At 42.1% G+C, this 26889-nt stretch overlaps 1 protein-coding gene and 1 long non-coding RNA gene across 10 annotated transcripts in view; one reads left to right on the plus strand and one right to left on the minus strand.

Annotated features, from left to right (window-relative positions):
* Nucleotides 1–26889, plus strand: part of KIAA1217 (KIAA1217 ortholog) — a 1254604-nt gene that overhangs the window by 644994 nt on the left and 582721 nt on the right. The window contains exon 1 of one of the 9 annotated variants that reach the window (XM_063921609.1): nucleotides 15508–15603. The exons of 7 other annotated variants lie outside the window; for them this stretch is intronic. The gene's annotated coding sequence lies outside the window, so the exon portion shown is untranslated. Of the gene's footprint in view, nucleotides 1–15507; nucleotides 15604–15624; nucleotides 15756–26889 lie in introns of those variants that run through there. One more of the 9 variants, XM_063921608.1, reaches the window with a different exon arrangement.
* Nucleotides 4158–26889, minus strand: part of LOC134927329 (uncharacterized) — a 28298-nt gene continuing 5566 nt past the window's right edge. The window contains exon 3 of the long non-coding RNA XR_010177614.1: nucleotides 4158–5051. This is a non-coding gene — a long non-coding RNA (uncharacterized LOC134927329). The remainder of the gene's footprint in view (nucleotides 5052–26889) is intronic.

Here is a 26889-nt window from a genome sequence, read left to right on the forward strand (position 1 = left end):
TCATCAAGCAAGTGAACCCCATTGCTTCTCCTTTGAAACTTCCAGGATGCTTAACAATTCCTAATATGTTTAATTGTGCTCTCTTAAAACCAGTAATCCTTTTCAAGACATTTAAGCCAAACTACCTTAGGAGACCCTCTCCTGTTGAAATTGATGGGCATCAAGAATATGTTGCAGAAAAGATTCTGGATTTCAAGAAAGTACAAGGTTAAGTTCACTTCTTATTTAGTCCTTTCCAAACAAACCAGGATCTAAGGGTTCCTTAATCCCTCCTCAAGGGGTACTGTTATGATGTGCCGCTGTAGCTGTGACGACTGACACTAACACATCTCTCCCAGGTGTCGCCAGTTACCCGGGACATCGCGAGCCGCCGCACAAAAGTATCGGCTCACACTGGCTGCTACCCCCAGCTGTTGCTAAGCACCAGGACACCTCTCCATGCCGGCCGTCACTGCAGCTGCTGGTACTTGTAATCATAATCACATGATTGCGGCCCCCAATCAGTGTTTGGGGGCTTGATTCTCTGTGGAAGATGAGATTGCTTTTGGGGAGGTAAAAAGCAGGTCTGAGCCTCCCTGCCAGTTATAACGTCTCTGCCATGGTAGTTTGCTGCTGTAGGACTTTGTTGCTATTCTAGGCTCCCTGCTGGTCTAACCAAGACTCTGCTGCTCCAGTTCCTGGTTTCTGAAGATTGTTAAGCAGCACTCTTCACCCTGTCTTCCTGCTATTCAGTTGCAGCTCTAGATCCAGTTCCTTTTTGTGTACACCTCACCAACTGCAGTAATGTTCCTGGCAGGATCTGGTCAGGTTTCTGACAATCAGGATCCCGACAGTCGAATCCCGACATAGCTCGGAATGCCAGCGCTGGCATCCTGAATGAGATCACAATCCCGGCAACGGCATCCTGACAGCCAGATCCCTAACAAGTGACTGCCGGGCCACCGGAGAGGTAAGCCGCAGGGATGGGAAGGTTAGGTTTAGGCTGCAGGTGGAGGGTTAGGCAGCGGGAAGGGGAGGTGTTAGATTTAGGCTGCGGGATGGGGTGGTTAGATTTATGCACCACCAGGGATGGTTAGGCTGTGGGAGGGGAGGGTTAGGTTTAGGCTGCAGTAAGGAAGAGTTAAGAGTTAGGGGGTTTGGGGGTGGGGTTAGCATACTTACCTGACTCCTGTCGAGATTCTAAACCACTGGATGCCACCATCTGTATTTTGACTGTTGACATCCCGAACTGCCGGCATTTTAGCTCCAACCCCTTATGGCTTCCTGCTTGTCTGACTTTACCTTGGATCCAGTTCCTGCCTCCAGAACCTAGCCATTGTTCTATTTCCTTCTAGGTGCATTCTGCTATACCCATTCCAGTCTATCTCATTGGTGCCACCTGTATTTTTACACAAGCTCCTACTTTTTGGAATGATCACTAAGTGTGGACACTTCCCTAATATTACCTGATTATAATCCCCTTTCATAGGTGTGGCCTAGGAGGTTATTCAGAGTTGTTAGCATACCAAAAAGTTAGCAATTGGGCAAAACTATGTTGTACTGCAGGTGGGGCAGATGTAACATGCGCAGAGAAAGTTAGATTTGGGTGGACTTTAAATAACCCCCTCAGTGCCAGATTAACCACAGGGCAGCCAGGATCGGTCACCCAGGGCCCCAACACATAGCTACATCACCGGCAAAGGAGGACATTTGGCTTATGTGATCTGAGGTTTCTGTGTGGTATAATGGTGGGCACTACAGTGTTTTTAACATTTTATAGTGCTAGGAGTATTTACATATTATGCTTGTTAATAACATCCCCAGCATATTTTATTGATAATTTTATTGGTAGTGGCCCCCACAAACCTTAATCCAGCCCTGCAGAGATTATTCACACTCTGATGCAGAAAGTAGGCATGCATTGACACCCTCCCCCAAATATGAGGCTACGGTGCCTAGTGATTGTGAGTTATCATAGGTATTATGCACTTAAACCATTTATATTGTCCCAGTTTCGCTGACTGGAAGCTTCCATGATAATCCCTTTGAGAGCAGATGGTGCTGGGCAGTATATACAGTGAGTTAGAAAATTATATTGATGTATCTTTTCCTTTATCTATATAGCATATGTATAGTTAGCAAGATAGTGATAATACCATGTTTTACGCTGCCAGCATCTGTAATTATTTATGTCCATGTTACACAGCAAACATTTAAAGAAGAGATTCAATGAAGGCTCCGCAGTTGTGAGTACTGTGTACCATTTGCTTCACAGATGTGCCACATTGCCGTATAGTATACACAGACAACATAGCGAGCTTTCAAGCGTCTGCTCTGCGCTTTATTACTGCAGGCTCATTGTAATGATCTGCGAGCCGTGCCGTCGGTTCTCAAAAGAGCTTGATTTTTAGGACCTGCTGGTAAACTGGGGGAAGTAAAAAGTCTGAAACACATAGGGGGTCATTCCGACCTGGTCGCACGCAGGCTATTTTTTAGATGCGACCATGTAATCGCCGCCTACAGGGGAGGGGGTTAGAGCTGTGCAGGGCTGAAATAGTTTGTGCAGTCTCTGCACTTATCAGGACTTACCCGCTGCGATAATCCTTCCTGGAGCTGACGTCTGGATCGCTCCCTGCAAACGGCCGGGCACGCCTGTGTTTTCTTCGACACTCCCAGAAAATGGCGAGTTGACACCCCTGGCCGGCCTCTTCCTGTCAATCTTCTTGCGTTCGCCGCTGCGAACGCTTTCTTCTTTCAATCCGTCGCTGCCGTCGACTGGCAATGACGCGCCTGCGCATTGTGGCCCGCACGCATGCGCTGTTCAGACCTGATCGCAGCAGCGTGCGATCAGGTCGGAATGACCCCAGTGCCGGCCATAGGCAAACTAGGCAGTTGCCTAGGGCATTTGATATGCCTAGGGGCATCAGCAGCTTCTACTGATTAAAATGATATGTGGCATGCCTATATTCTGTTTGTAGCATTTCATATGCAGATACAGCCACAGTCGCACACAGTATATAGGCATGCTGCATATCATTTTAATCAGCAGAAGCTGCTTGTGCATCCTAGCCACATAGCAATGCAAATAAGATGCATTTTCATTAAAAAAAATGTGCCCGACGTTAGCATTGAGGCAAGATTTATGAGGACACATTAGTATCCAGCAGAGGCAGAGGTCACAGTGTAAGTGGCAGTGTGAGTGCTGTGTGCATGTGAGTGGGTTGGTTGTGCAGTAGTGTTTGGAATATGTGTAAGAGCATTATGTGTGTCATGTAAAAATACATTAATAATGTGCAACATGTGTAAGGGGCACTATGTGTGTCATTATGTGTATAAGGGCATTAATAATGTGCGGCATATGTGTAACAGGGTACTACTGTATGTGTCATTATGTGTACAGGGGCACTAATAATGTGCAGCAAATGTGTAGGGGCACTGTGTGTCATTATGTGTATTATTATGTGCATTATGGGCATTAATAATGTGCGGCATATGTGTAAGGGACATTATGTTTAAAAGGGCATTGATAAAGGTTGTCATAATGTGTAAGGCACATTATGTTTATAAGGACATTAATAAGGTGTCTCATATGTGTAAGGGGCATTACTGTGTGGTAAAGTGATACTACTGTGGGATGTAATATGAATTATGGAAACTATCGCATGATCAAATGTGAATAAAGTGCAGTACTGTGTGGCGTATTTGGAATTGGGGTTACTATTGTGTGGCCATGCCCCTTGCCAGCAAAAACGGTACAAACACCAAAATAAGAACTGCTCTGGATGAGGTGTGATGGTGCTGGGAAAGAAGTGCAAGGTCAGAGGCGGAACCAGCGGTGGTGCTAGGGGGCACCAGCCAAAATCTTGCCTAGGGCATCATGTGCGATCACAGTTCAGCATCTGCAGTCACTTTGTACTGACTGGCAATAATCTATGGAAGAGAACTGCAGCTACTGTATACAGCATGCATTGCATAGTCACTACTGATAAAGGTACCCCAGGAAAGGGCACCCCTTGCTTAACCAAGTTCAAGCACGCATTCAGTCAGTCAGCATCAGGTTCATACACGGCTGCAGCCAGTGACCAGTCAACAAAATAACCTTTGTAATAACTAGCCACACATGTGTAAAGTGGAAAGTAATAGAGCAGAGAGAGCTTTATTTCCTACCAGCAGTACATTATAAAGTGATACAAATTAACATATCGTGTCGTCGATTCCTGACACGAAGCTTGATCCTATTGGCTAATAAAACTTCTATCTTATACATAATATGTTTGCCAACGTCTATATTTTTTATATGTGCTCTTAAGTGGAATATCTGTGGGTTTTTGCTAACCTCGAAACCTACATATGTCTGGTTATGTTTTTACACCTGCTATACCGCAAACTGACAAATACCCTTTGAAGCTCACATGTCTAGCTGCTGACATTATATTTCTGCTAGGAAATTACCGTAAAATATATCTTAGATAAAGGTCATAACTTCACAATATGGGTTCAAACAAAGTGCAGTGTCTGTACTTTTTCCTGTGTCAGCTCTAAGCTGAAAACAATTTGAAACAGCTTGTCAGATGTCAATTATAAATGGAGTCTTATGAACAAATATGGCTTCCATCTTTATCAACTTCCCCTCTTTGTTTCTAATTTTTACCTTTAATTTACCCTTCCTTTACCTGGTTATTGATTCTATAGGGACACCTACTTTCACGACTGGTGTACCATAAGGGCACTCCAGGCATGGGCTAGTCCATTCAACATCCCTATGCTCGGGCAGAACCAATGTTCCCTATTTTCGTATCCCTAACCACAAAAGAAAGTTAATAAAGGAGAAGCATTTTCTGAAGATGAGATCGTGATAATGTTCATAGTCCTTGCTCAATAGTCCTTGAAAGTCTTTTTGACTCAATATTGTGACAGCAATGTTTCTTTAGATCACATCATCATAACAGCAGGGACAGCTTCTGAGTATTTTGTATGGCAGCTTTCTCAGTAGTGTGATGTGGAGTTATATATTATAGCTCTTCCAATAAGTTTCATATAAATTGGTTGCAGTTTAGCAGTTTCAGCAATGCCTTAGGTAGAAAAACATTTTAGTGTCAGTATCCACATAATAAGCCTTAAAATTAAATATGCAATTAATAGCAAAACAAGTCCCTTAGCAACAATAGATAATATTCCTGAAAAGCAATTGGTTGTATAGTGTTTATAAAACCAAGAAAAGAAAGAATCTGGAAATACACTGGTATAATTATGATTAGTAGCGAACTGATTTTTTAACTGTATTACTTCATTCATCTTTTTATCAATAATATCTTCTGGGTTAGTATCATTAGTTAAATAAGTGCAACATTTAACTCCATACACAGTTTGCAATGTGACACAAAAGCCTGCAGATACAGTAAACAATTGGTGACAACTGTTTATATTGATCCTGTTTTACATTCAATGACTAGCATCTTCTATGCCTATTTGTGTTTACCTGGGTAATTGTTGACATCCTATGTGTATTCCCTTTTGTTCTGTTATTTTTGGCATAGTTACTGATCATTGCACTATCACTTGACTTCTCATATACAGTAAGTAAGGGTCAATTATTACTGTTAATATAAGAATAACCATGCTAAATTGTATTTCTATATTTTGATTATGTATCATGATTGGATAATACTTCCTTTGTTACTTTTTTGCAATGAGATGCGTCTATTCACGAGTCTCTTTCACTCAACGTGACTGAAGTGGCGGTAGTCAACAGAACTTAAAACGGTCCTTTGAATTTGGGTTCAAGAGACTTTCTCTTTCTTAGTGACCACCCAATCACCTTGCTTTAGTTCATGTGAGTCTTGGGAACAGTTAGTGTCTGGAATAGAATCAAAAACTTTGCCATGCAATTTGGTTAGTTGCTGTTGTATATGCATTACTTAATAAATTAAGTCACCATGCTCATGCAGAAGCTGCTGGGGAAAATAACATACTGTCCTAGCAACAATACCAAAATAATATTTTATATGGTATTAACCCATGCTTTGCCTGTTTCTATAACTAATTTTTATAGCTTTAGTTTTAAGGTAATAGATAAGTTTTTCTACATGTTTACTACTCTGCCTATAGGGAGTGTAAAAGGCCTGAGTAACACCCAGATATGACAAAATTTTGCCTAATACTTCTCCTGTGAAATGGGTACCTCTGTTGCTTTCAATAACTTAAGGTACTCCATATTTACATATTACTTTTTGCATTAACTTCTTTTTAACTGTTCTAGCGTTTGCTGCCCTGCAAGGCCAAGCCTTGAGCCAATTTGAAAATAGATCTTTGCACACAAGTACATTTTTATACCCAGAACATTTAGGTAACTGGATAAAGTCTATTTGTAATTATTGAAAGGGGTAGCAAGTTTGTGGGGTACTTTTTGCTGGTACCTTCACAACCTTTCCTGGGTTATGTAAAGCACAAGTTACACATCCTGCAACATAAGCCTGTGCTGCTTGTGTGAAACCTGGTGCTACCCAATGCTGGTTTAAAATCCTCACCATTGCATCTCTGGATTGGTGCGTTTTTCCATGCAATATTTGTGCTAAGACTGGGTAAAGTGAGCGTGGTAAACAGAGACGGTTTCCCACCATCCAACTGTCACCGTGTATTCGCCCACCTAATTTTTTCCAATATCTTTTTTCTCCTTGCCTAAGGCCTGTGCTTGTAATTTGCACAATAACTGTAAGTCTAATGACTCTGGTGTGACAGTTAACATCACCTGAGTGTTTGGCAGAGGCTGGACTGCTGCAGCTTTTGCCGCCTGATCAGCTAAAGCGTTTCCTCTGACCTCTGCAGTATCCTCTTTAGTGTGCGCTTTGACCTTTATGACTGCTAATTTCTTTGGCAATTGAAAGGCAGCAAATAGTGCCCTAACACAGTCTGCATGTTTTATTGGTTTTCCTGAAGAGCCTATAAAATCTCTGCTCTTCCAGATAACTGCATAGTCATGGGCAATACCAAAGCAGTACCTTGAGTCTGTATAAACGTTAACTGTTTGACCTTCAGCATAAATACAGGCTGCTATCAGTGCCCTAAGTTCTGCCTCCTGAGCTGAACTACCTGATGGCAAGGGTTACTGTATTAAGATGTCTGTTTCTGTGGTAACTGCAAAACCTGTATGCGGTTCCCCATCCACATAGTACCTGGAGCCATCCACAAGAGGATGTTCCTGTATGTCTGGTGTACTTGCGGCTCCAAGGGTCATTAACTCTATACAATCATGTTCTTGATCGTGTGTAGAAACTGAAAAATATGATTGGTTTTCTGTGCCTGTCATTTCATCATCACTCGCACCATTCCCCTCTTTTGAAACCAGCGGCAATAATGTAGCTGGGTTCAAAGAAGTACAACGTTTGATAGTGACATTGGATGGTGTAAGTAATGCTATTTCATATTTGGTTAGTCTAGCAGCAGATACATGCTTAGTCTGCGCTTGGTTCAGAATTTCAGTCACTGAGTGAGGCACCTGTACAGTTAAGGGATGACCCAGAACAATATCAGCAGCCTTGTTTAACAGTAACGCTGCTGCTGCTACTGACTTGACACATGTTGGTGCTGCCCGTATGACTGGGTCTAACTGTACTGAGTAATACGCTAGGGGTCGCTGTTTGTCACCATGTACCTGCGTTAATATTCCTTGCACATGGCCTGAAATTTCACAACAAAACAAATTGAAAGGCCTTGCATAATCAGGAAGTCCTAATGCTGGTGCTGATATTATGTTTGTTTTTAGCTGACAAAAAGCATCTAGCTGTTCTTGTGTCATGAGTAATGCACCTTGTGCATTTTGTCCCTTTAGGGCATCATATAACACTTGTAGTTTCTGTGATGCGCCTACAATCCACTCTCTGCAATAAGTGATTAGTCCTAAAAGGATCTGAGCTGTTTACATGTTTGAGGAGGTTTAACTTTTGAAATAATTTTCCTCCTTTTTGTAGTGATATGCTTACTATAAGCAGAAATGCAGTGTACTTTGTTTTGTGCATATTATAACTTATTTCTATGTACCCTACATTTCTTTTTTTATATAGAAATAGCAATAAGGGTTGACATTTGGGTTCTATTTAAAAATACCTTACACTTGTTGTTCTTTTGATGGCATCATATAAAACTTAGTTTTCTGTGATGCCCTTGGAATGTATTTTGTACAATAGGTGATTAATTCTAGAAATGACTTAAGCTGTTGTAAGGTGCGTCATAGAGATATTTCTAAAATAAACCTCCCTCCTTTACTGTTATATGCCAAGCATCAACAGTGATGCAATGTTAATGTATGTTCACCTAACATCTTTCAGAGGTATCATTTATGCATTGTTACAGTTTACAGTTACAATCCTGATTTTATACCATGTAAATGTAATTGTATCATGAGGGCAGACTTTTATCTTAGGGGTATGGACTATAACTACAGTTCTGCCCACTTCTCATACCTAGTTTACTTCATCACTTGGCCCCACCCCTTGTAATAGTTACCCAAAAACTTCCTGATTCTCTGGCATTTAATTACACACTGTAACTGGAACAGTAACGAGCTGTACATTAAAGAAAATATTTTTTTACATCTGTAACATGTTTCTAATTATCTACCTATGAACTGTTACTCTTTTAGACACAGAGATATTAATTTTACTGTGGAGATTTGTTTAATGCAAATACATGTCATATTTGTAGTCTTATGACAGCCCTTTGCTATTGGCTGGGGCAATATTCATTTGGCCACAACACATTTCATTATACTTATCCAAAACTTTATATTAAGAGAATACTATTTTACACACACAAATAAAACACTGAGAGTGAGCCAGCACTCTCCCAACTCCGAACAGGGGTTAGCTGGAGTTTAATGATAAACCATTAGAACTTACATAATACATTATATCACACACTTTTATTGAAGTCTACAAGTCATTTGTAGCCACTGATTCAATACATATTTACCAATGTAATTTACAGACTATATATTTTGCTATTCTGTGGCACAAAATGACAGAAAAGTGCAAACACACTGATTACAATTTATGAATAATCTCTTTACACAATTTGATAAGCATGCAGTTTCAGAGACTGCCTGAAACTGAGACTTTTGGACCCCATTTTTACCTAATGACGGACCAGACCAGCCCACATGGGAAGGCAAAGAGGAGTAAATAATAGATTACTTCACCAGCTGGATTTATGTTTGCATTTCCATGCCACCTGAGTCCAATTGTCCATCACTAAGCAGGAGCCAGAAAACTCATAACCCTTTTTGGAGTCTATTTCTAGGTTTAAATTATTCTTAATTTTCTTACATGTTTAATGAACTCCATAAATTGTTGTTTAACATCAGGGAGTTCTGTAACTGTTGTTATGTTAACAGTTTTGAATTTGTTTATGGCTTGTACCATGTTGTGGTTCTGCGCCGCTCTGCCTGCGCTGCGTTACCATCCACAGCTGCTACAGCAGGTGTGATTGAATCTTGTGTACATACCGGATACAATTTATAGGGGACTGGTCCCTCGGGTACAGTATATGCTGGAGGTGCAGATGCCAGACTAGAGACCACACATCCAGTTTGTTTAGGATGCACTCCTGGTCTTTTGACATTACATGCTGTGCACTCTTTAGTTTGCCAATGTATAAGTTTAGGGCATCCGCATCTCCAAGTATATTTTGTAGGTTTGTTATTTTTAAGTAATGGCAACCATTCACTGATAGATTTCCTAAACTTAACGGATTTCCTAACATTTGGTCCTTCACAGGGTTTACATTTGTAAGACCAGGGTGTCTGACAAACTGGACATATTGTGTCATCTGGTGGGTTACAATGTCCACAATTTGGACATGCCCAGTAAGGATACCCTTTGTTTTTCTTGGGACCTCTACGTCTCATTGTTTCCTGTCTTGATGTGTCTGCATCATCCCAGTCATCCAAATTTATTAGGGACAGTTGTTCCTGAATTTGGTCTACCTCTTCTAACTCTTTCTCATACTGAAGTAATTCACCCGTGTCAATCCACAACTCAAGCCTACGCTCCAGTTTATTATCCTTCACATATCTCCCATAGGTTACTCTTATCTGTTTCAACCTATCCGGGTCCAGAGTGCCATCAATAGACAATACTGCCCGTTGAAACAACCGTCTCATACCCTTCAAGCATTGCTCACCATGTACATTCTTCATAAGGTCCATGGCACTCCGAGTTGCTTCATCCGAAGGATAAGTATTTGTATTTCCCATACTTATGGCCAGTAAGTATTCAACAAAATCCGGGAAATATCAGTAACCTGGATCTAACGGATCCTCAGAGATATAACTGTGAGGAAAATTGCCTGGAACAGAGGTGATTTGTAACCGATTTTTACCTCTGTCAATATCCTTTGGAATGAAATGACATACCATCAATATGAACACATCATCTGGGTTTTCTCTATTTTCCCAAACCCCTTCTTCTGCAGAGTACACTACTGCTTTTAAAACAAATGGATGTCCCTCCCCTAACTTATGTATGATAGCTATGCAGACACAATCCTGACAGGACATTTAACTTGCATTCATTGCTCGCACTAGTCTGTGTTTACAGATTACGGAAAAGAGAGAGAAAAAAAGTTTTAAACGACTTCCGTTCCTGATTTTTTTTCTTAACTCTGTACGCTATAATTTTTTAAAGCGACAGGACGTGCTTTATGGTACTAACAAGGTATGCAAGTCAGATGCAATGATATTCTACTGTGATTACAACTTAGACTCTTATATTGTGTACAATATACTGCTCTGAATCTTTCAATTCAGAAAGTATATCTGACCACTTCCTTCCAATGTCTCTTACTGTAGGAATGAAATGGCAACAAATTGGTGCAAAAATGTCAAATCCTTCTTCCCAAGGTTCAGAAAATAGGCGAGATTCTCCTGGACTACAAATATAATGTAAATAAAATGTCTGATCGTGGTGTGCCTTTACTAAGAGTACTACACACTTACCAAGGGGACATGTTTGTTTTATAACTCTGAGTTCTTTCTAAAGTCTTCCTACACTATTTTACACATTTATACTGCAGTAACACTGACTTAATCTACGTTCTAATTCTCTTTATAAGACAAACAAGACAGTGTTCCAGCCCTCAAATGCCACATGGGTCACTTGAGTATGCGTATAGGATCGCTACCGCATCTGATCACCTGAACAGACTCATTGGACGTTTTAACTACGCCACTTCAATCGCCTGTTTATTTGAGGTATACAGACCAAGTACACGGGTCACAGGAGCCGCTACCACCAGTGAAGGCAGCTGCAGCAACTTCCAGTTTAACAACCCGTCAGTTGATTATGTATACACACTCTAAATACTCAAGAGAAATTCACGCTCACATTCATTGATTCATACGCCTTTGTAACATATATAAGCACATATAAGTAAGAGAATAGAAGGAAAATGAGAAAATCAACCTGTTTACTAAGTGAACTTTGTGCGCACGATCCCGATCCCTGTCTTGCCACAGAACAGATTGGACAGTTAACGGGAATGAGAGTCTACAGAGAAATATCTCTACGTACCATGCATGGGTTTTGAGTCTCAGTCCAGGAACCGTCCACCCAGTCGTCCGCTGTTCAACAGGTGATGTGGGATCTCGGTGGGACCTCCATATTGATAAAGGTAACCCCAGGAAAGGGCACCCCTTGCTTAACCAAGTTCAAGCACGCATTCAGTCAGTCAGCATCAGGTTCATACACGGCTGCAGCCAGTGACCAGTCAACAAAATAACCTTTGTAATAACTAGCCACACGTGTGTAAAGTGGAAAGTAATAGAGCAGAGAGAGCTTTATTTCCTACCAGCAGTACATTATAAAGTGATACAAATTAACATATCGTGTCGTCGATTCCTGACACGAAGCTTAATCCTATTGGCTAATAAAACTTCTATCTTATACGTAATATGTTTGCCAACGTCTATATTTTTTATATGTGCTCTTAAGTGGAATAACTGGGGTTTTTTACTAACCTCGAAACCTACATATGTCTGGTTATGTTTTTACACCTGCTATACCGCAAACTGACAAATACCCTTTGAAGCTCACATGTCTAGCTGCTGACATTATATTTCTGCTAGGAAATTACCGTAAAATATATCTTAGATAAAGGTCATAACTTCACAATATGGGTTCAAACAAAGTGCAGTGTCTGTACTTTTTCCTGTGTCAGCTCTAAGCTGAAAACAATTTGAAACAGCTTGTCAGATGTCAATTATAAATGGAGTCTTATGAACAAATATGGCTTCCATCTTTATCACTACTTTACAGTGTCTGTCTTAAAACTGGTATTCTCACCTGATAAAAGACTTTGGGGGAGGTGTATCAAATCATCTAAAAAGAACAAGTGAAGATAGTTTCTAGCTATCGTCAAATGGGAGGCAATCAATTTGCCAGCTGTCAGGATCCCGGCGGTCAGGATATCGACGCCGGAATACCGGCTCACAGGGGCTATTCCCACTCGTGGTTGTCCACGACACCCACAGAGAAGGAATAGAACCTGTGGTGAGCACAGCGAGCCACCGAGCCCGCAGCATGGCGAGCACAGCGAGCCCGCAAGGGCACTCGTAGCGCTTGCCCTGCTTCCAGCATTCTGGCAGGCAGGATGTCGCTGTTGGGATACTGACAACCGCCATTCCGTCCGCCAGCATTACATATGTATTCCCATCTAACAGTGGTTGCTGTCCTCTTTAGAAGGTATAATTCACCGCCTCCTTTGCTCTGTACACCAATAGGTCAGCATTGGTCAGAAGTAAATTTGCCATTAGGGGCAGCACTTGGACACTTTTTATTGCTGTCAGTCCAGAAACTACAATATATTTGCACTGTACAGATGTGTCCTTATGCCCCTGTCACCATATTATGCCCTTCACAGTAATTCCCTTGTCTTCATATTATCCTCACACACATAATGCCCAGTACCTGCTCATTGCCAGGGGTTCTGCTCGTTGTCAGGGGATTCCTCCCGCCCCACCCCCCCCAGGTTGCTATTGCAGGTCTGCCATCCCGGCGCTGTTCACCCCTGCCTTTCAACTATTGAAACCATCACTCCCAAAATGTCCACCGCCTCAGAAAAGACATTTATTAAAGATACTAGAGGATGCCTCTAGAGGGACCTTTTCAATAGACTGCTGCGGGCGGATGGGGACCAACGGGGATGAATGGCGGTGACAGTAAGGAGGTGGGCGGACAGCGGAATGAGCGGCCCGGGCCCTCCCCTCTCTGTCAGAGACTCCTGGCCCAGCACAGCTGTGCTTCCAGTACCCCCCTGATGGTGTGCAACATTTTCAGCTAGAAAGATACTTCTACCTGTTATTTTCTAGAATGTACTTGATAAATGTTACCTTGAAGCTAATTGGTTTTTACTTTTACACTCTTTACACTGCTTGATACACCTCCCCCATTGTCACTGCTCCTCCTGCTCTCGTGTGTCAGTGACTGGAGGCAGCATCATAAACTACAGGCACAAAGTGCGGAGATGCCTTACTATATCTGCTCAGCTGTCACACTCACTGAGAAACATGTATCAGAATGGAAAAAGACGCATCTCTGATCCGAGTGCTGAGTCCAAAGAACAAATCACCATCGCTAGCATTGTCCTGAACATAGAATGGCTCTCTCTGCCTTCTTGCGAGGCCAGTAAATCTGCGTCGGAAGAAGTAGATACTGACCTTGTCACTCCAAGAAAACTGGGGCCGACGCCCCCCATTTTCTGGAAACAGAGGCAGCGCTGCCCCTCCCCCAAACAGCCACAGCATGTCAATCATGCTGCGGTTTGAGGGCACTGCATGCAATCTCGCAGGAGTCGTTGTGCACATACACAGTCCCACAAACAATAAAGAGGTATGTAACCATTCGTTTTAAGTACATCTCTGAATCAGGGCATAAAATGTATCAAAACAACCGTCATACATAGAATGGTAGGTGCTCAAATCAATTTATTTCTCCACCACATGTGCATGTAAGGGAAAGGTTTATCTAGACTAGGAAACAAGACACAGAAACAAATTCCCCCAGCACATGGCAATGGACCAGCAAAAGAGACATACACCCTACATGATAATAGTAATGCAGAGATCTCAGTTACATACATTTGCAAACATACTGTATGGTAAGCCATCAGCCACAGAAAAGTGTCTCTGCTCTGGTGATCCTAAGCTATATAATAATAGCACCTACTTTGGGTTATACTTTTATGTATTTCTAAATTGATAACTGACTCACCTGTATGCACCCCAAAATCCTCCAATATGACACTACAAGGATCAGCAACCCTTCCAACTACTGATCCCAACCACGCCTCTTGGGACAGTCATACACAGAATGGTAGTTGCCCAAATCGATTTACAGTATAGGTCCAGCATAGGGGAATGTAATGGAATTGCTTATCGAATCAGACGAAATGAATCAGAACAACCGCCACCGTTGCACTAACTTGTCACGCCAGTGATGTCTTGACTCGCAATAGTTTTATGTGCAGAAGCGGACAGCTCATGTGCAGGGTTAATTACAGCCATAATATTTTTTCTGGACTGTGACATTTTACGGTCTTCCATGCTGCATGGCCAACCAGAAGATATTGCATGTGACCTGGCTGCATATTAATGAAAGATGGAACAGTGATCATTAAATCGATCATTCAATCGTCGTTTATTAAAACTTCCTGATGTGTATGGGCAACCGGGCATTATCCGGGTCGAAGTGAATTCGGCCAGACCGCAGGGAAGATTGCCTAGCGTCCTGGTGTGTACCCACCCTAACTAGAACTTTGTATTCTTTCATATGATCGTGACTTCACTGGAAACCAAAATTCTTTTGTTCTAAAATCCCTAAATTAGGAAACCAATGCGACAAGAAGTAAATACAACCAAATATTTATGGAGCTCTTTGTAACTTTCATAACGAGCTTCCTTGTTAAATGTTTCGCTGATTTTGTGTTTTGCAAATGTTTTTGATTCCATCATATGACAGTAAAAGCAAAGTCTGAACCCATTTCCTTTATCTGCACCGTACACATCATTTTCTGATTATCATTCCTGAGTACATCAGCCGACATTACGTTCAATTAGCATCCTGTTTAATTATTTTACAATATGAACTGGGACCTGTAAACAGAGGTTACCCCAGCAACCACATAACACAGTTATTATCTTATTAGTTATGAGGCTGATAAAACAACAACTATTTGTGTGGTGAGTCATCCCAGGAATGATCGGAGCCGTAATAAAGGAGAAGCTGATTTTCCTAAAATAGCAAATACCCCGAAAAAAACGATCACGTCTATAAATTATGCGATAAGAGTGAATATTTGCTGTCTCCATGAACTAACAATACTAGAGATTCCAAGTGATAGCCGCAACCTATGGCACACAAACACTGTACGCCTTAATGTGGACCACGCAGCAGGAAATCCTCCATATGTTTTCCTTTAACTTACGGAACTTCTAAAGACTATTCCATTTCTCTTTAAACATCCTCACACTGTTGTTTAATAACAGGAGCAGTGAAGGGAGGGAGGCGAGGCAGGAAATGTCACAGTGCATTCGTGGAGAGGGGCACCAGAAATGGGATAGACGAAAATAATCAGGTTTGTGGGGCTTTATTTTGCAATTTGTTCCTTTGTAAATGGATAGTACTTTCTGCCAGGCTGAGATCGCTGCAATAGATCCAGGCTGTGTGTCTATTTCTGTCATATGAAACTCCCGGGATTCCTCCGTCAGGATTAAAGCTGTGATACAAGTAAGTAATTCTGATCATTTTGGAAAGCCTTGATTTACAGTATAATGTTATGAGAACAGGATTTCTTTTATGTGTGATTGGTAGCAGTTCTTTTTTTTTTACCTTTGCGGTTTTGGTTACTAGATAACTTCTTAAGAATATTAGGCAACAGGAATTTGTATTTAAGAGATATGTATAATGTGGTCACATACAGCATTATAGCAGGGCTGGGCGACTCCCAGGAGCCGGTTAGCCAATGCCCTTACATAAATTACTGCTGACATCTAACTGTTGGATGTCATCGTTATTCATGTCACAGTACATCTATCCTGCTTCCTTATAGCGAACCTGTCACCTGGGCCTGTTATATGATTGTTGATTTACTATAATGAACCCTGTGCATTATGCTATTACTAAATACCAATGGGTTCTCTCAGAAATCCAGTCACACTGGGAAGAGAAATTTATTGGTAGGAAAATTGCAAAAAAAGACAGGGACAACAGCCGGGGGAAACAGCATTTTATTCAGCGCACTATGATCACTCTTGGGCAGTCTTCCTCCAGCCAGCACAGTGATAGAGCTGTGTCGTGCAGAGGGAGCATGTATAATGCAGCATGAAAACGCGACTCAAAAGGCGAGCCGAGGTGGGAGAGCAGTGTATGCTCCCTGGGCAACTTCCTCTGTAACACGCTGCTCTCCTGCTCTAATAGCCTGCTCAGGACAGTGTACCGCAGTGGTGGCCAACCTCAGGGACTCCTAACAGGACATGTTTACCAGATCACCCAGCTGGTGCACAGGTGTATTCATTACTGACACATTTTAAAAGCTCTACAGGTGGTATGGGAAACATGAGCTGATAGGAGTCCCAGAGGGCCGAGTTTGGCCACTATGGGGTTCCGCGTAAATAGTACTATGAATAAAATTCTGTCTCTCATGTGAATGGGAAATTCTGTTTGTTTGCTTGTTTGTTTTGCTAATGGCATTGGGGCTGATGTCGAGTTGGATTCAAGTGTGTTAAACAGACATAAGGTTTAAGAAAGGACACATGAACATAGCATATTTACTACCAAATGCCGAGGCGCAGGCATTGCAAGATGCATCCAGCACTGCTTCAGTATCATACGCTCCAGATTTACCTCAGGAGCACATACATGTGTAACCAAGCAGGTCATAAGCATGAGAAAAGTATTTTAGCATTTCTTTTGTTATAATGTATATAATGTGCCTTCTCGTGTACAAATGACAGTACAGTAGCAAAAGAATAAATGTTAAAATATGAAGTAAGGAACTGCAGAGGTGACTCCCCTATCAGTCAGTCAGTCAGAAGCAGCAGCTAGCTAGTGCTGGAGACAATCATCATCATCATCATCATCATCATCATCGTCATTAACATGTATTTGCACAAGCTTTAAGACGTCCACAATTCATACAGGTGTTGACAGCCATATCTGCTGATCCTTGCAGGCCTATCAGTGTGCAGGGCCGTAGTGACGGGTGCAGGGCTGTTGAGACAGCGTGGTACCCGGGAATTGAAGGTGGTGTGGCCACACCCCTTCCAGAAATATAATAATAGACAATACAATGTGCGGTGTGCTACAAAGGGGGAAGCAGTGCAGTGTGCTACAAAGGGGGACAATTGCCCCCTCAGCAGCTGGCCCGGGGGTAATTAGTACTCTGTGTATGTACGGCGAGTAAGGTTGTGGGGGCGGCTCGCTTGTTGCCCAGATTACTCCAATCTACAGATTACATGGTGGCTTGGCAGCCACTTCGCTACAAACATTGATGTTGGGTACATTCTTAGAAAATGCCTGGTGCCCATTTCCCTGCTCCCCCATGTTTGTTGTTTGACATGAAACGGGTGTGCTGGCACAGGTTGCATGTCAGTCCTGCTACAGCATTGTCAGCATGCAGTTATGTGTGTATGCCCTTACTGTACACCATGTATTTGCATGCCCTTTCCTCCCCATCCTGCCTCAAAGCATAAGGATCACAAGTACAACTTTGCTTATGGACGGAGGTGTACGTCTTTTCCTGGGTATACACATTATAAATATGCATATTTTACACTAAGCAAACCAAAGCAGCATCAGTCCCACAGTGCATAATCTCTCTGTTATAAGGCAAAACATAACGTCATAGGACCTAGGGACTAGTTTTCTCTAATAGTTACTGCTGGTTGCCAGAACTGATTGACTGACTCCTGATTTATACAGAAGTTTACCTACCTCACTTGTGTTGCATCTAGATAGTTCTTAAAAGCCAGCCTTGTTTTAATTTGTTATCTGTTTTTAATATATGCTGTTACAATGTACAGCAGCACAGCGTATGCTGGCGCTATATAAAGCACAAACTAAATAACAATAATCATCATCAACATAAGTTAATATTTTGTTTAATACATTTTATCTGAAACAAGCCTATTGCCACTTTCTACAAACGATGCACAAGGAATCGGTGCCCCCGTGCCTTACACTGTTAATTACTGACTCGCTCACACTTAGGAAGTGTGGGTTGCAGATTCCCATTACTTGATGAAATGGGAAACATCATAATGAGTACAAATTAGTTGCCGGGGAGTAGCCAGACATTTAATAATGTGTGTCGCTCTTTTTTTCGGATAATAGCTGCTGCCCAGCTGGCTGGGAGTCTTCATACATCTCATACTTACATAAATATGCCCCTGTCATCTTATTTAAATATTGAATTAGTTGAGAGGTAAGTTATATAGGCTTACCATACAATCCCTTTAAACCGGGATACTCATGAATTACACAGGTTCTGTGGCTGGCTGACTTCAAGCCTGCATTTCATATGGTTTTAATCAGCCACCGAACATGTGTAATTCATGAGTGTCCCTGTTTAAAGGGATAGCATGTTACCGTAGTTATATAGCAGAACAGCATTGTGCTATTTATCTTTAACACATACCGGGTCTAATTCAGAATTAGGAGCTAATTAAAATCTGTTTGCACCTTAGCAAAACCACTTTGCACTGCAGGAGGGCAGATTTAAAATGTGCACAGAGATTTAGATTTGGCAGGGCTGTGTCAAGTTGGTGTGTTCTATTGGGGAGAGTTGAGCGGAACAAAGGTGTTCATAGTAGTAAAAGGGAAAGGGGGCCTTATTAAGGTTTGTTAGCTACCCAAAAAAGCAAGCAACTGGGTAAAACCATGTTGCACTGCAGGTGGGGCAGATGTAACATGTGCAGAGAGAGTTAGATTTTGGTGGGTTGTGTTCAAACTGAAATCTAGATTGCAGTGTACAAATAAAACAGCCAGTATTTACCCTGCACAGAAACATTATAATCCACCCAAATCTAAAGGCAAGGCAGTCATCTTTGGCGCAGTACATCTGTTACAATGGGCGAGATAAGCAATACATGGAGATACAGTAGGATCAGTAATGGGAAGAAACAAAAAACAACATACAAAATACAAAAAACCCACAGAATCATTTCCTCTTGTTCCTTTATCCTACTCATGAGCAACTTGGCGGGGGAAGCAATTGATAGACATGTGATATGCGGGGTGTTAATATTTTAACAGATACCCGTAAGCAGTGAGGAAAGCAGTGGAGAGGTAACCTCGCTAAGTCACCATCAAGTGTGTGTAGGCCATGACGCAGACTTGCTTAGACTGGCAAGTTCTCCCTGGCTCTTATGACAGTATACCACACCTTCTGGATCTCTAGGAAAGCAGGCAGGGATGTTGTGACACAACCGTCCTGGACTATGTGTTTTTGGTTCTAAATCATTGTTGTGTTTTGGTTTTGTCAGAATCACCTTCAAGTGTTTTGGTTTTGAATCTGGATCTCTAAAAAATTGATAAAGACAGCTAGAATCATGTAATTTGGACCTGTTTATGTATCTACAACATCAATAACATTAATTTCCAGTGTGAAATGGTAAATGGAATTATGAGGGAGGGACTTACATGCAATCCTAAACACACATGATTCAATTTTTAGATCTGAGAACTGAACTTGGAGAGATGATACGAGCTGGGACTCTGTTCAACTCAGAAACTCACCGTAACCCAAGAAGGAACTTGGTCCAAATTGAGTTTGTTCAGTTTTCAGCAAAATCGAACAACTGATCTATACCCTGGACTGCTGACTTTACTGTGGATCTGGGTGGCTGGTCTACACTCCCAGTAATCTGAAAGAATTTACTGAAATTCAGAAGTCTGCCAGACATTCCGAGAGAGTAGGCAAGCATACATAACTTCACAAAGGCATTTGCACTGCACTTTTATACTTTTGTGGTTTGTGGCCTCAACATTATTATACTGTTGGCAAATCTATGTCAGCAGTTGGGGGGTTATTCAAAAACATGTATTCTTCAACTATGATTATCTTGAATAGATTCTGCTCAATTCATCCAGCTGAAGTAAGCTTAGGCATTTTCTTTTTATATAGTTTACTCTAATAGGCCCTACACACTGGCCGATTTTTGGAAAGATATGAACGATCTCGTTCATAAATGAACGAGAACTCGTTCATATCTTTCAGTGTGGAGGCTCCAGCGATGAACGATGCGCGTCCCCGCGCTCGTTCATCGCTGGTCTCCCGTCGGCTGTGCATGCAGGCCAATATGGACGATCTCGTCCATATTTGCCTGCACTTCAATGCAGCCGCGTGACGGGGGGAGTGAAGAAACTTCACTCCCCCCGTCACTGCCTCCCCGCCGCCGGGTCGCTCGTCGGCCGTATCCGCCGTCAGGCAGCTCGACGGCGGATCGGCTAGTGTATAGGGCCCCTTAGACTGCACATCATATTACATAATGTCAGTCAAGAAGCAACATATTACGTTAAATGGCTAAACTCATCTGAAGTCCTGCTTTGGGCGTCCAAACTCCCGTTTTTGCTTAAATATACATTTAAGCTAAATGGCTCTGCTTTATCACCTGGTGGTCATAAAAAAAACTGCAGCCATTTTTAATTTTTTTCCTGTTCTAATTGTCTTCTGACTGTTTCTTGGCAAAGGGAGATTCCAGGCATGTTCAGCTACATGTAAATTTTATATCATATCATTATAAGTGTTGTTTTAATAGAGGAAGACAATGGTATTTTCCACATATACAGTACGTGCAAATGTAAAGACGGATATGGTTGTTAGTGCAGAATATGTATGTTCATCTGTTTTACTGAACATTTTTATAAAAATTGTGAAAGAAAAAAAAACATATTTGGGGTTAAACATAGTTCCTTTCCAATACTGGAAATAATTGACAATCCTCTGTTTAATATGCATCAGAATGTTGCAGTTAAATTAGGAATTTAGAGTTTGCTGTTCCAAGCTGAGCTCCCCATGTCTGTAGAGTGGGAATACTTTTTTTTTTACCTGAACATGTCCCAGGCCACATTCCCTAGTATTCTAGTCAAGGATTTAATTGGTACGCCAAGGTTAATGAGCATGAAATCCCCCAAGGAAGTTATTCAGTCCTAGGCTGCTATGCGTCTAAGAGATTAGCAATACTTCCTGTAAATACGGATGAGTGAACATTTTCAGAGGTGTTGTAAGACTGTTGGCAGCTTTCTTGTCCCTGACAATGTCCTAGAGCAGAATGTGGCTCCGTACAAAAGTCAAAGGGTATAGAGAACCCATACTATGGAAGAGAGAATGATGCGTTACTAGATGTGATGTCATCAGGTCATTTGAACAAATAGGTTCCACAATTGAAGGTTCACAAAAAAAGCCAGACGGTTACAAAACAACCAGAGATGTGCAATGTGGGGCATTTTTTCAATGGAAAAATCACAGAGAGGATAGAAAAGCCTATGGGGTATATGCAATTGCGGTCGAATTCTGGCTGGAATTCGACCGTTTTTAAATTCGACACAATTCGACAGTCACATACCCTCCCGCCGGGACCCGCTGTCGAAAAACGGACCAATTGACGGATAGCGTGTGTCCTGGATTCGACTTTTTGGACGGCACAAAAATGTTTAAAAAACCCAGAAAACAATTGCGTGGGGTCCCCCCTCCTAAGCATAACCAGCCTCGGGCTCTTTGAGCCGGTCCTGGTTGTAAAAATACGGGGAAAAAGTTGACAGGGGATCCCCCGTATTTTTACAACCAGCACCGGGCTCTGCGTCCGGTCCTGGTGCAAAAAATACGGGGGACAAAAAGCGTAGGGGTCCCCCGTATTTTTAACACCAGCACCGGGCTCCACTAGTCAGAGAGATAATGCCACAGCCGGGGACACTTTTATATCGGTCCCTGCGGCCATGGCATTAAATCATGGCCGGGGTACCCTGGAGGAGTGGGGACCCCTTAAATCAAGGGATCCCCCCCTCCAGCCACCCAAGGGCCAGGGGTGAAGCCCGAGGCTGTCCCCCCCATCCAAGGGCTGCGGATGGGGGGCTGATAGCCTTGTGTCAAATAAAAGAATATTGTTTTTTGTAGCAGAACTACAAGTCCCAGCAAGCCTCCCCCGCAAGCTGGTACTTGGAGAACCACAAGTACCAGCATGCGGGGGGAAACGGGCCCGCTGGTACCTGTAGTTCTACGGAAAAAAAATACCCAAATAAAAACAGTACACAGACACCGTGAAGTAAAACTTTATTACATACATGCATGCCGACACACACATACTTACCTATGTTGACACGAGGCTCGGTCCACTTCTCCAAGTAGAATCCATGGGGTACCTGAAAATAAAATTATACTCACCAAAATCCAGTGTAGATCTGTCCTCTTCATTTTTGTAATCCACGTACTTGGCAAAAAAAGAAAACGCAGTTACCCGGACCACGCATTTTTACCATTGCAGACATGTCGAATTTAACAACTGTCGAATTTCAAAAAGTCAAATCTGAAACGTCCGTTTTTTTGTCGAAAAGTACTGTATTGCATTGTCGAAAAAAATAATTATTGTCGAAAATGCCCCGTTTTTCGACATTTGCGGCAATTCGACCGCAATTGCATATACCCCTATATAATAAAAGGCTAATTCCTGCTCCTCACCTCTGTGGGGGGAACACAAATGTTTTGCGCACCGGTGGCCACTAGATGGCGCCTGCCAGAGCAAGTGGCGTTTTACAGCAGCGCCCTATTACCGGGATGTACTGGGTTACCTTCAACTATGCATCATCCCTTGTGTGTATTTAATATGTAAATGTTCTGACCACCACCAATAAAAACCAACATACAGATCCCAGGCGGGCAGTCTCCGGAAAGTATTCACAGTGCTTCACTTTTTCCACATTTTGTTATGTTACAGCCTTATTCCAAAATGGAATAAAAAAATTTTTTCCCTCTAAATTCTACATTCAATAATGACAATGTTAAAAAAGTTTTTTTTAGATTTTTGCAAATCTATTAAAAATAAAAAAATAAAAAATCACATGTACATAAGTATTCACAGCCTTTGCTCAATACTTTGTTGATGCACCTTTGGCAGCAATTACAGCCTCAAGTCTTTTTGAATACGATTCCATAAGCTTTGCACACCTATCTTTGGGCAGTTTCGCCCATTCCTCTTTGCAGCACCTCTCAAGCTCCATCAGGTTGGATGGGAAGCGTCGGTGCACAGCCCTTTTCAGATCTCTCCAGAGATGTTCAATTGGATTCAAGTCTGGGCTCTGGCTGGGCCACTTAAGGACATTCACACAGTTGTCCTGAAACCACTCCCTTGATATCTTTGCTGTGTGCTTAGGGTCGTTGTCCTGCTGAAAGATTAACCGTTGCCCCAGTCTGAGGTCAAGAGCGCTCTGGAACAGGTTTTCATCCAGGATGTCTCATTACATTGCTGCATTCATCTTTCCCTCTATCCTGACTAGTCTCCCAGTGCCTGCCACTGAAAACATCCCCACAGCATGATGCTGCCACCACCATGCTTCACTGTAGGGATGGTATTGGCCTGGTGATGAGCGGTGCCTGGTTTCCTCCAAACATAATGCCTGGCATTCACGCCAAAGAGTTCAATCTTTGTCTCATCAGACCAGAGAATTTTGTTTCTCATTGTCTGAGAGTCCTTCAGGTGCATTTTGTCAAACTCCAGGAGGGCTGCTATGTGCTTTTTACTAAGGAGTGGCTTTCGTCTATTCGTCTATATGGTCACTTTACCATGCAGGCCTGATTGGTGGATTGCTGCAGAGATGGTTGTACTTCTGGAAGGTTCTCCTCTCTCCACAGATGAATGCTGTAGCTCTGACAGAGTGACCATCAGGTTCTTGGTCACCTTCCTGACTAGGGCCCTTCTCCCCCGATTGCTTAGTTTAGACGGCCGGCCAGCTCTTTGAAGAGTCCTGGTGGTTCCGAACTTCTTCCATTTACGGATGATGGAGGCCACTGTACTCAGTGGGACCTTTAAAGCAGCAGATATTTTTCTGTACCCTTCCCCAGATTTGTACCTCGAGAAAATCCTGTCTCAGAGGTCTACAGACAATTCATTTGACTTCATGCTTGGTTTGTGCTCAGACATACACTGTCAAGTGTGGGACCTTATATAGACAAGTGTGTGCCTTTACAAATCATGTCCAATCAACTGAATTTACTATAGGTGGACTCCAATTATGCTGTAGGAACATCTCAAGGATGATCAGTGGAAACAGGATGCACCTGAGCTCAATTTTGAGCTTCATGGCAAAGGCTGTGAATGTACATGTGATTTCTTAGTTTTTTATTTTTCATATATTTGCATTAACGTTGTCATTATGGGGTATTGTGTGTAGAATTTTGAGGGGAAAAATGAGTTTATGCCATTTTGGTAACATAACAAAATGCGGAAAAAGTGAAGCGTTGTGAATACTTTCCGGATGCACTGTACATCAATCATGGAGCAGCCTCCAGTGCCAGACCTACAATAGACAAAGGGGTCTATTCATGAAGCAGTGAAAAGTGTGGAGAAGTGAGCCAGTGGAGAAGTTGTCCATGGCAACCAATCAGCTACTCCGTAAAATTTTATAGAAGGCACTTTATAAATGTTATGTAAGCACTGATTGGTTGCCATGGGCAACTTCTCCACTGGCTCACTTCTCCACTTTTATCACTGCTTAGTACATGTCCCCCTTAATGGCCTCTTAACACACCCAGGCCTAGGCATATTTTGTCTTGAAACCTCTGTGTTTGGGTGGGATATTTTTAGCTGTATTTCGCTATTGTGGGAATATCTAGAAAATCCAAGCTGTTTCTGTACATTACATCCAGGATTTGTGCAGGTCTGTAAAGCACAAATAACTAAATGTACCTCATCCAATATTTGCAATGAGCATCGCACTTGGGCTGATGCATGTTCTTTTTTAAGTGCCAAATTTAAATATCTCACGGCTCGACATTGACAGAAATTAAACTTTCATCTGTTGTTAATATGTTTATAAAAATCATAAAATCATTAATAAACATATTAAAGCTTAATGTGTGGTAAAACCATTTTGAAACCCTGTCATCAAAGCTTTTGAATATGTTTTTCTATTTTCATTTTATTGATGTTTTCCTTTCCCAGCTGGGGCAAGTACTCATTAAACTGTGTTAAGACAAAATGCTCCCTGCAGGGGATTCGTACATAAAGGGCATTGCTGGAAATTATTGGCGTGAGTTAATCCATTTAATACTACTGTGAGTTCTCTCGAGCTGGAGATATACTGTAGTCACAGTGCTTTGGAGGAAAATATAATGTGAGTTTTTTCCCCCTCAGTATCCTTCCTACAGATAGAGTAGACTTTAGTGGCCAATGTGTAAATTAGGCATCATCACAATCCTAAAGTTACAATTGTGTATTTGTAAGGTGCCAGAAAAACTCTGCTGCTGCAAACACAGGGCGGGATATACTAAGCATTGCCACTCATCGGGTACATACTGGCGTTGATAACGTCGGTATGTACCTACAATTGCACAAAGGACAGATCTCTCGATAAGAGCTGTGGATACGGGACCTCTTCTGTGTATGTGCAGAGTGACGGGACGGATGATAAAACACACACAAAAACATTATATACAGATATAGCCGTTGGGGGAGGGGGAGGATTGGGTGTGGGATCCGATTGGATCCATCTTAGAATAAACACAAAAAGAAGTCCATAGGCTTCTAAAGATGTCGTTACCCTCCGGGTCCAAGCTCTGGAATTTATAGCATTTCGGAGCTTGGTACATATGGGAATGCGGTTAAAATGCCGAAAACGGTATTTTCAGAGTTTTGGCCATAATTTCACCTTTAGTACATCCCACCCACGGTATGGATGATAAGTCACACAAGAAACATTATATACAGATGTAGCCTTGCTCTTCTTTGCTGCGATGTGTCATGACATGCCAGGCTGCGACTGTTCGCAGCCGGCGATCGCTCCATTAATTCCTAAAGCCTGGCACACCATGCAGCATGCCACATCGCAGTAAGATGAGCACGGCTACATCTATATAAAGGAGGTGCAGATGTGTACATGTTACCATTGTACGCATACCAGTTTACTCTTTCACTCATATACCTATGAATAGACCACAATATATTTATAGCATTCTTTGTGCCTTGAAAGATATTTGTGTAAATAACAAATTACCTCTACATTATATAGTACACTACGGGGGGTGGGGGGGAGGGGCATTCAATTAGCGGCTAATTGCCAGCTAAAATCCCTGCGTCACGGGAAAGGCTATTTAAATAGCCTTTTTCCCACACCTAAAAACCAGGATTCAGGCTCAGAAACACACTGATTCCGTGTAAAGGGGGTAATTCAGACCTAATCGAAGCAGCAAATTTGTTAGCAGTTGGGCAAAACCATGTGCAGTGCAGGGGGGGGGGGCAGATTTAACATGTGCAGAGAGAGTTAGATTTGGGTGGGGTATGTTCAAACTGAAATCTAAATTGCAGTGTAAAAATAAAGCAGTCAGTATTTACCCTGCACAAAAACAAAATAACCCACCCAAATCTAACTCTCTCTGCAAGTGTTATATCTGCCACACCTGCAGTGCACATGGTTTTTGCCCAACTGCAAACAAATTTGCTGCTGCGATCAACTCTGAATTACCCCCAAACTGCGAAATCAATGGGTTTTTCCTGCACACGAACACCCAATTTTGCTGTTTTTTTTTTTGTGTACTTTACTCATGGAGCTGTAAGGTTCTGTCCGAGATTGGTAATCCCCGCTAATTGAATTGTTCTGGCGCGGTAGTTAGCTGCGGACACCCTCCAATGTCTCCTGAGCATTCTTTTGGCTA

Source organism: Pseudophryne corroboree, chromosome 5, assembly GCF_028390025.1.
Source record: "Pseudophryne corroboree isolate aPseCor3 chromosome 5, aPseCor3.hap2, whole genome shotgun sequence".
Taxonomy (NCBI): Eukaryota; Metazoa; Chordata; class Amphibia; order Anura; family Myobatrachidae; genus Pseudophryne; species Pseudophryne corroboree.